Genomic DNA, 8,857 nt, shown 5'->3' on the forward strand with positions numbered 1-8,857 from the left:
CAGATAAACAGTACCCCAGTGCTTCAGTTTCAGCTTCATAGTTTGTCATGTCTTTTATGAATTGTGATTGTCTCTCTCAACTCGCCATATATTTTTTTTATTAGTAAGGTTTTATTTTTACTTTTATCAATTACTAGAAATTTCAGGCGACCCCATTTGAATTCCAAGTGACCCCACGTGGGGTCCCGACCCCAAGGTTGAAAAACACTGGGCTAAAACAAGACAGAGAACCAACTGATCCAAAGTCCATTTAAAGTGCCACACTCATTGATAATATTTACACTAATGTGCATGGCCCAGCAACAAGTGGTATAGTCTTAAATAATATTAGTGATCATTTTCCCATATTTGTTATACTGCATAGTTTAAAGGTTAAATCTTCTGTTGGAGTGAGTCTACTTGTAAATTGGTAAGAATAAAGACTCAAGAAAGAATTGAGGCTTTAAAGATGGATTTAACATACTGCAACTGGAATGAGGTGTATGTTGAGGATCCTACTCAAACCTATGATGTATTTTTGTTTATATTTACAGAGTTATACAATAAACATAGTCCTATTAGAAAGTGTTGGGTGAAGGGAAAATACAAAGGAAAACCTTGGATGACTAAGAGCCTACAAAAGGTGTGTAAAAAGAAAAACTCTTTATATAAGAAATTTTTACATCTAAGAACCAGCGAAAATGAGAAAAAGTATAAGTTGTTCAAGAATATACTGACTTCCATTATAAGAAAACAGAAAATGGAATATTACAACAAACTGTTAGAGGACAGTAAAAACAACATTAAAATGACTTGGAAAGTAATTAATCATATCATTTGAAATACACACAACAAATCAGAATACCCCAGTTCTTTCTTCAACGGCTCAGGTGATAAAGTCGACACTTTAAAAAGCATTGCTGAAAAGTTCAACAATTACTTTGTAGGGGTTGGTTGTAATTTGGCCTGTAAAATTACTGTGTCTGAGGATAAAAAAAAATAATTATTCGATAATCTCATTAAAGGTAACACCAATACCATGTTCCTTCATGGAATTGATGAAATTGATGTAATTGAGATAGTAAGAAAATTCAAAAACAAAGCATCAACTGGTATGCATTCAAGTGATATGGCAATTGCTAAAGAAGTCATTGGCCAAATTGTAAGCCCTCTGACCTATATATGTAGTCTGTCCTTTAGTAAAAGGTGTTTTTCCAAATAACATGAAAACAGCAAAGGTTATACCAATATTCAAACATGGAGATAAGCATTGCATTGACAACTACAGACCAGTATCCCTTCTTCCCCAGTTCTCAAAAATATTAGAGAAATTATTTGCTAAACAACTGGATCTTTTTACTGAAAAATAGAAAATATTGAGCGAACATCAGTATGGCTTCAGGGAGAATAGAACTACTGACTATGCAGTAATAGAGATGGTAGAAGAAATAGCAAAGGCAAATGAAAATGAGGCATATTCAGCTGGTATTTATATTGATTTACAGAAGGCATTTGATACTATAGATCACAGCATATTACTGAGAAAACTGGGGAAGTATGGGATAAGAGGTGTGGCTTATTCTTGGCTGAAAAGTTACTTGGAAAATAGACAACACTAGAAGCACTCGGAGAGCGCAGACCTCCGCCAAGGCTGATCAGTGGGCCCCCCCATGGGCCCCCCCACCCCCGATCACCACCAAAATTTAATCATTTCTTCCTTATCCCATTTCCAACAAACCCTGAAAATTTCATCCAAATCTGTCCATAACTTTTTGAGTTATGTTGCACACTAACGGACAGACAAACAAACAGACAAACAAACAAACAAACAAACAAACAAACAAACAAACAAACCCTGGCAAAAACATAACCTCCTTGGCGGAGGTAAAAATATGTACAAATTAACAATACTATATCACAATACAGGAAGGTCACCTGTGGCATACCCCAAGGATCGATGATTGGTCCAAAACTTTTTCTGCTCCATATTAATGATATTTGTAATGTCACTGAATTATTAAAATTTATTATTTTTATGGATGTTACAAATATGTACTGTTCTGGGAAAAATCTAAAGGAACTTTTGTCCACGGTTGAAAGGGATTTAGAAATTCTTAAAACTTGGTTTGATGTCAATAGATTGTCACTTAACATTAAAAAAACTAAATATATGGTTTTTGGAAATCAAAAAGAAATTGATGGGGACATTACATTAAAAATATGTCATGCTGAAATTGAAACCGTGTTTGATATAAAATTTTTAGGGGTTGTTATTGATCACAAATTAACATGGAAACCATACATTAGATATATAAAAGGAAAGATTGCAAAGTCAATGGCAATCTTGTATAGGTCCAGAAATCTACTCAACCATAAGGCACTACATATAATTTACTGTTCACTTATACTTCCTTATATGTCATATTGTTTGGGAGTGTGGGGCTCGACATACAGTACAGGCCAAAAGTTTGGACACACCTTCTCATTCTTCGCATTTTCTTTATTTTCATGACTATTTACATTGTAGATTCTCACTGAAGGCATCAAAACTATGAATGAACACATGTGGAATTATGTACTTAACAAAAAAGTGTGAAATAACTGAAAACATATCTTATATTCTAGTTTCTTCAAAGTAGCCACCCTTAGCTCTGATGGCTGCCTTGCACACCCTTGGCATTCTCTTGATGAGCATCAAGAGGTAGTCACCTGAAATGGTTTTCACTTCATAGCTGTGCCTTGTCAGGGTTACTTAGTGTAATTTCTTGCCTTATTGATGGGGTTGGGACCATCAGTTGTGTTGTGCAGAAGTCAGGTTGATGCACAGCTGACAGCTCTACTGGACAACTGTTAGAATGCATATTATGGTGAGAACCAATCAGCTAAGTAAAGACAAACGAGTAGCCATCATTACTTTAAGAAATGAAGGTCAGTCAGTCTAGAAAATTTCAAAAACTTTGAATGTGTCCCCAAGTGCAGTCGCAAAAACCATCAAGCGCTCCAACGAAACTGGCTCACATGAGGACCGCCCCAGGAAAGGAAGACCAAGAGTCACCTCTGATGCTGAAGATAAGTTCATCTGAGTCATCAGCCTCAGAAATCGCAAATTAACAGCAGCTCAGATTAGAGACCAGATGAATACCACACAGAGCTCTAGCAGCAGACACATCTCTACAACAACTGTTAAGAGGAGACTGCATGAATCAGGCCTTCATGGTCAAATAGCTGCTAGGAAACCACTGCTCAGGAGAGGCAACAAACAGAAGAGATTTATTTGGGCCAAGAAACCCAAGGAATGGACATTAGACCAGTGGAAATCTGTGCTTTGGTCTGATGAGTCCAAATTTGAGATCTTTGGATCCAACCGCCGTGTCTTTGTGCGACGCAGAAAAGGTGAACGGATGGATGCTACATGCCTGGTTCCCACCGTGAAGCATGGAGGGGGAGGTGTGATGGTGTGGGGGTGCTTTGCTGGTGACGCTGTTGGGGATTTATTCAAGATTGAAGGCAACCTGAATCAGCATGGCTACCACAGCATCCTGAAGTGACATGCCATTCCATCCGGTTTGCGTTTAGTTGGACCATCATTTATGTTTCAACAGGACAATGACCCCAAACACACCTCCAGGCTGTGTGAGGGATATTTGACCAAGAAGGAGAGTGATGGAGTGCTGCGCCAGATGACCTGGCCTCCACAGTCACTGGACCTGAACCCAATCGAGATGGTTTGGGGTGAGCTGGACCGCAGAGTGAAGGCAAAAGGGCCAACAAGTGCTAAGCATCTCTGGGAACTTCTTCAAGACTGTTAGGAAACCATTTCAGGTGACTACCTCTTGAAGCTCATCAAGAGAATGCCAAGAGTGTGCAAAGCAGTCATCAGAGCTAAGGGTGGCTACTTTGAAGAAACTAGAATATAAGAGATGTTTTCAGTTATTTCACACTTTTTTGTTAAGTACATAATTCCACATGTGTTCATTCATAGTTTTGATGCCTTCAGTGAGAATCTACAATGTAAATAGTCATGAAAATAAAGAAAATGCAAAGAATGAGAAGGTGTGTCCAAACTTTTGGCCTGTACTGTATAAAATAACTGTAAATACTATAGTCCTCCTACAAAAATGAGCCATATGTATTATTAATAAGGCCACTTACTATGAACATACTAATGAATTGTTTATGAAATCCCATATTATGAAATTTAATGTTTTGGTTTAAAATAAAATAATGCAAATAATGTATAAAGCCAAATTAAAGTTATTCTCTGTCTGTGTACAAAGGTTCTTCTCAACACGAGTCTAAATATGATTTGTGAGATGTTTGTAAATTTGTTGTACAAAAAGCTAAAAAAGAGACAAAAAGAAGATGTATATCTGTTAAACTATGGAATGAGGCCAGCATGGATTTAAGAATGTGTAGCCCATTTTTGATATTTTAAAAAAATGGTACGTAAGGCAGTTTTTGAAGGATACAACTGTTAAGCTCTAATAAGTAATAGGTAAATAATTTCTTTTTGATTCTACATTAAATTGAAATATGAAATATGAGAATGTGTGAATACACTGAATTTAAGTCTTTTGACTTTCAAGATCACAAACCCTATGTTTTAGAGAATGATATTGACCCAGAGACCCACTTCTACCACAGCATTAAAACAACATGTGAATATTATTCAGAAGACAAGTATAAGTCTAAAATTAAGGGTTTTTTCGGTGATTCACTTTAATAGCAGGAGTCTCTATAGCAATCTTGATAAAATTAAAGATTATTTGCAAAAATTACAGCATAAATTTAGTGTAATAGCAATTTCAGAGACTTGGCTGAGTGATGAGAAAGAGTTACAAGATGAGTTAGAAGGATATGAGATGTTTTGGCAAAACAGAGCCAATAAAAGAGGAGGGGGCGTGGCCCTATTTGTGTTAAATGATTTGAAATGTAAGATAAATGGTGATTTGACAATTGCTATAGACAATCTGATGGAATGTGTAACGGTTGAAATTAAGATGGAAAAACACAAAAACATATTTCTTAGTTGTATTTACAGGACACCAGGGTCATGTATTGAGAAATTCAATAAGGAGATTACTAATTTATATGAAAAAAAATGTGATAAGGTGATTTTGGTTTGTGGTGACTTTAACATTGATCTATTGAAATGGAATGAACATGCAAAAACAGCAGAATTTGTAAACACTATGTTTAGTTTGAGTTTTCACCCTGTAATTACAAAACCAAGTAGAATCACATTGGAAAGCGCAACATTGATTGATAATATTTTTACAAACATTATTGATGGTGAAATAACGAGTGGTCTATTTCTGACTGACATAAGTGATCATTTGCCAGTTTTTATAGAACTGGAAATGAACAACAAATTATCTTTAACCAACTATAAGCAAAAACCTTGTTTGGTAAGAACAAAGTCACCAGAAGCAATTATGGCCTTAAAGGAGGAATTAATAAATTATGACTGGCATGAAGTTTATGTAGATGATGTTAATGAATCATATAATGCTTTCCTAGACATATTTCTGACATTGTACAATAGACATTGTCCTGTGAAAGAATATAGACAAGATCTTAAAAAGAATAAGAAACCATGGTTAACTAAAGGATTGGAAAGGGCTTGTAAGAAGAAAAACAGTCTTTATAGGGAATTCCTGAAGCACAGAACGAAAGAAAAAGAGAATAAATATAAAAGATACAAAAATAGATTGACAGCAATTATAAGAACACATAAAAAAGCCTATTATGATAAGTTGTTAGAAATACACAAAAATGATATTAAAGGTACTTGGAGAGTGTTAAATGATATGATTAAAAAAAGTAATAAAAAGAATTTTGCTACATATGTTGTTAAAACTGGTGACACTGTGGTGGAAAATACAGAGGACATCGTGAATATATTTAATGATTTTTTTGTTAATGTCGGTCCTAATTTGGCAAAAGATATTACCAAGTGGGAAAAGGATGATAAAACCTTTAATTTTGCTATTGAAAACAATAATTCAATGTTTCTTGGTGGAGTTTGTGAAAGTGAAGTGTTGGAAGTGGTCAGGAAATCTAAAAATAAAAAATCTACTGATAGAAATTCCATTGATATGTCACTCATAAAACAAGTGATAAACAGTATCCTTCAACCATTCACGTATATATGTAACAAATCATTTCAAACAGGTACTTTTCCAGAAAATATGAAAATAGCTAAAGTGATTCCGATTTATAAAAATGGTGATAAGCACATGGTGTCAAATTATAGACCGGTGTCACTGTTACCACAGTTTTCTAAAATTCTTGAGAAACTGTTTGTAAAGAGGTTAGATGACTACATAGACAAATATAGGATATTAAATGATCATCAGTATGGATTTAGGAAAAACCGATCAACATCTTTAGCAGTAATGGAATTTGCAGAAAATATAGCAACAGCGGTGGATCAGAAACAACATACTGTTGGTGTTTTTATTGATTTAAGGAAAGCATTTGACACAATTGATCACTCAATATTACTCCGGAAATGTGAAATGTATGGTATAAGAGGTGTGACGCAAAACTGGTTAAAAAGTTATTTACAAAATAGGTCTCAGTATGTATCAATTGGAAATACAAATTCACAACTTAGAAACGTAACATGTGGGGTCCCACAAGGTTCAGTTCTGGGACCCAAGTTATTTATACTTTATCTAAATGATATCTTTATGGCATCTAGTGAGTTAAAATTTACAATATTTGCAGATGATACTAATTTGCTTTATTCGGGAGTAAATATGAAACAAATATTAGAAACTGTGGAAAAGGAATTGAGCAAGTTAAAAAAATGGTTTGATGTAAATAAGTTATCACTTAATGAAGATAAAACAAAATTTATGGTTTTTGGTGGTGCTAGGGGAAGTGATGATATAAAACTGAAAATTAATGAAATTGAAATTGAAAGGGTGTATGAAACAAAATTTTTGGGAGTGATTATTGACCATAAACTCTGTTGGAAACCACAAATAGAATATATCAAACGCAAAATGTCCAAAGCTGTTGCGATTCTTTATAAAACTCGAGACTTGTTAAGCAAAAAATGTTTGCATATGTTGTATTGTTCACTTGTAATGCCATATATGTCATATTGTGTGGAAATATGGGGCAATGTGTATAAGACTAATTTAGACCCAATAATTAAACTCCAAAAAAAAGCTATTAGAGTCATAAGCAAAGCTGGTTATCTCCAATCAAGTAATCCACTTTTTGTAGAATCTGGTTTGCTAAAATTTCTTGACATTGTATATTTAAAAACAATGGAATTTATGTTTCACGTTAAAAGTAAAAACCTTCCTTTTTGTATTCAGAAAATCTTTAAGTTAAGAGAAGGACATTATAATTTAAGAGGGATGTTTGTGTTTGAAAAGTGTAAAGTAAGAACAAACGTTAAATATCACAGTGTTTCAGTTATTGGTGTCAAGCTATGGAACGAATTGAAGGATGAAGTGAAATTGTGTAGCTCACTGTTGAGTTTCAAAAAGAATTTAATTGGTCAAATTATGAAGGGCTATGAGAGTAATATGTTTACAAAATAACTTATTACACTGAATGTAGTATAATTTAAGTTTAAGTATTTATCTGCTGCAACTTAAGGTGTGGACATGGACTAAGGATGTAAATAGGAGAAGCAGAAATAAGCCTCCGGCTTCAGCTTCTTCCTTTTTCCGTTACAAAATGTGTTAATTTTATGCTTGTTTGTTTCTTTTTTAATATGTAGGTGTTTTGTTTTGTTGTCTTTTTTATATGTGTGTGTTTTGTATCTTGTATTTAACTGAAATAAACATTCATTCATTCATTCATTCATTCAAATTACCATTAATTTGGTTGGTTAAGTTTTCTATTTTTCTGGTTTAGTTTCACTTTTTTATGTTTTTGATTGTTTGTTCGGTTGTATGCATTGTTGGTTTTTCTTTTTCCTATGCTGAATGCTGGGTAGCTGAATTTGTTATGTAGGACAGGCATTAATATAAGCATTCTGCTTCTGCCTGTGCCTTTTCAGTCATTAACCTGTTGGTAATGTTTGTAGTGTTGACACTGGCTGTATTATTATGTGATGACTGAATAAAGAATTTCATCATCATCATCAAAGTAGACCGTGTACTGACCCCACTGAATATATGCATAATCTACTGGTACTGAGGATATTTAGGTCTAGTTATTATCGAGTACTTTATACAACACAGATACTACTGCTGTGGACGAGCAGGGTACGACTGTATTCTTGTAAATTATGATATTTTTCCCACCTGTTTTTAAATTACGACATTATTCTTGTAATATTATGGTTTTATTGTCGGAATATGACAACTTTAATCTCAGTCGAGATTTTTTTTTATAACTACAACTTTATTCTCATAATATTGTGATTCTTTTTGTATTCGACTTTATTATCATAAAATTCCGAGTTTTATATTGATATTTTATGACTTTATACTCGCAGTGACAAGTGTTTTTGTTTTCTCACGTGGCCCTAATACGCTGTCGTAGCTTTGTGCTCCAGTTCCCCCGTATTTGAAAAGCTATGTTAGCCTCAGTTTAAGTTAGTTTACTAATCATGTAGGAGCACAAGGTTCAGAATCACAAAATGAAGACAAAAACCATGAAAGATCTGATCATGAAACCAAGAGCTTTACTAAGAAGTAATGTTAGCCAAAACAATACGTAATTTAAGGTATGATTTTACCCAAAAATACAGCATAAATTAATGTTACCTGACACGAAATGGGATCCACAAACCTAGGTTTAGTTTCCTGGATTTGTGGATTCATCTACCTCTCTTTACTTTGTCTTTCGGTGCCTGTAAAATGATAGCTCCGACTGCTTTTCAAACCTGTTCATACAATCAATCACA

This window comes from Sphaeramia orbicularis, chromosome 7 (genome assembly GCF_902148855.1).
Source record: "Sphaeramia orbicularis chromosome 7, fSphaOr1.1, whole genome shotgun sequence".
Classification (NCBI taxonomy): Eukaryota; Metazoa; Chordata; class Actinopteri; order Kurtiformes; family Apogonidae; genus Sphaeramia; species Sphaeramia orbicularis.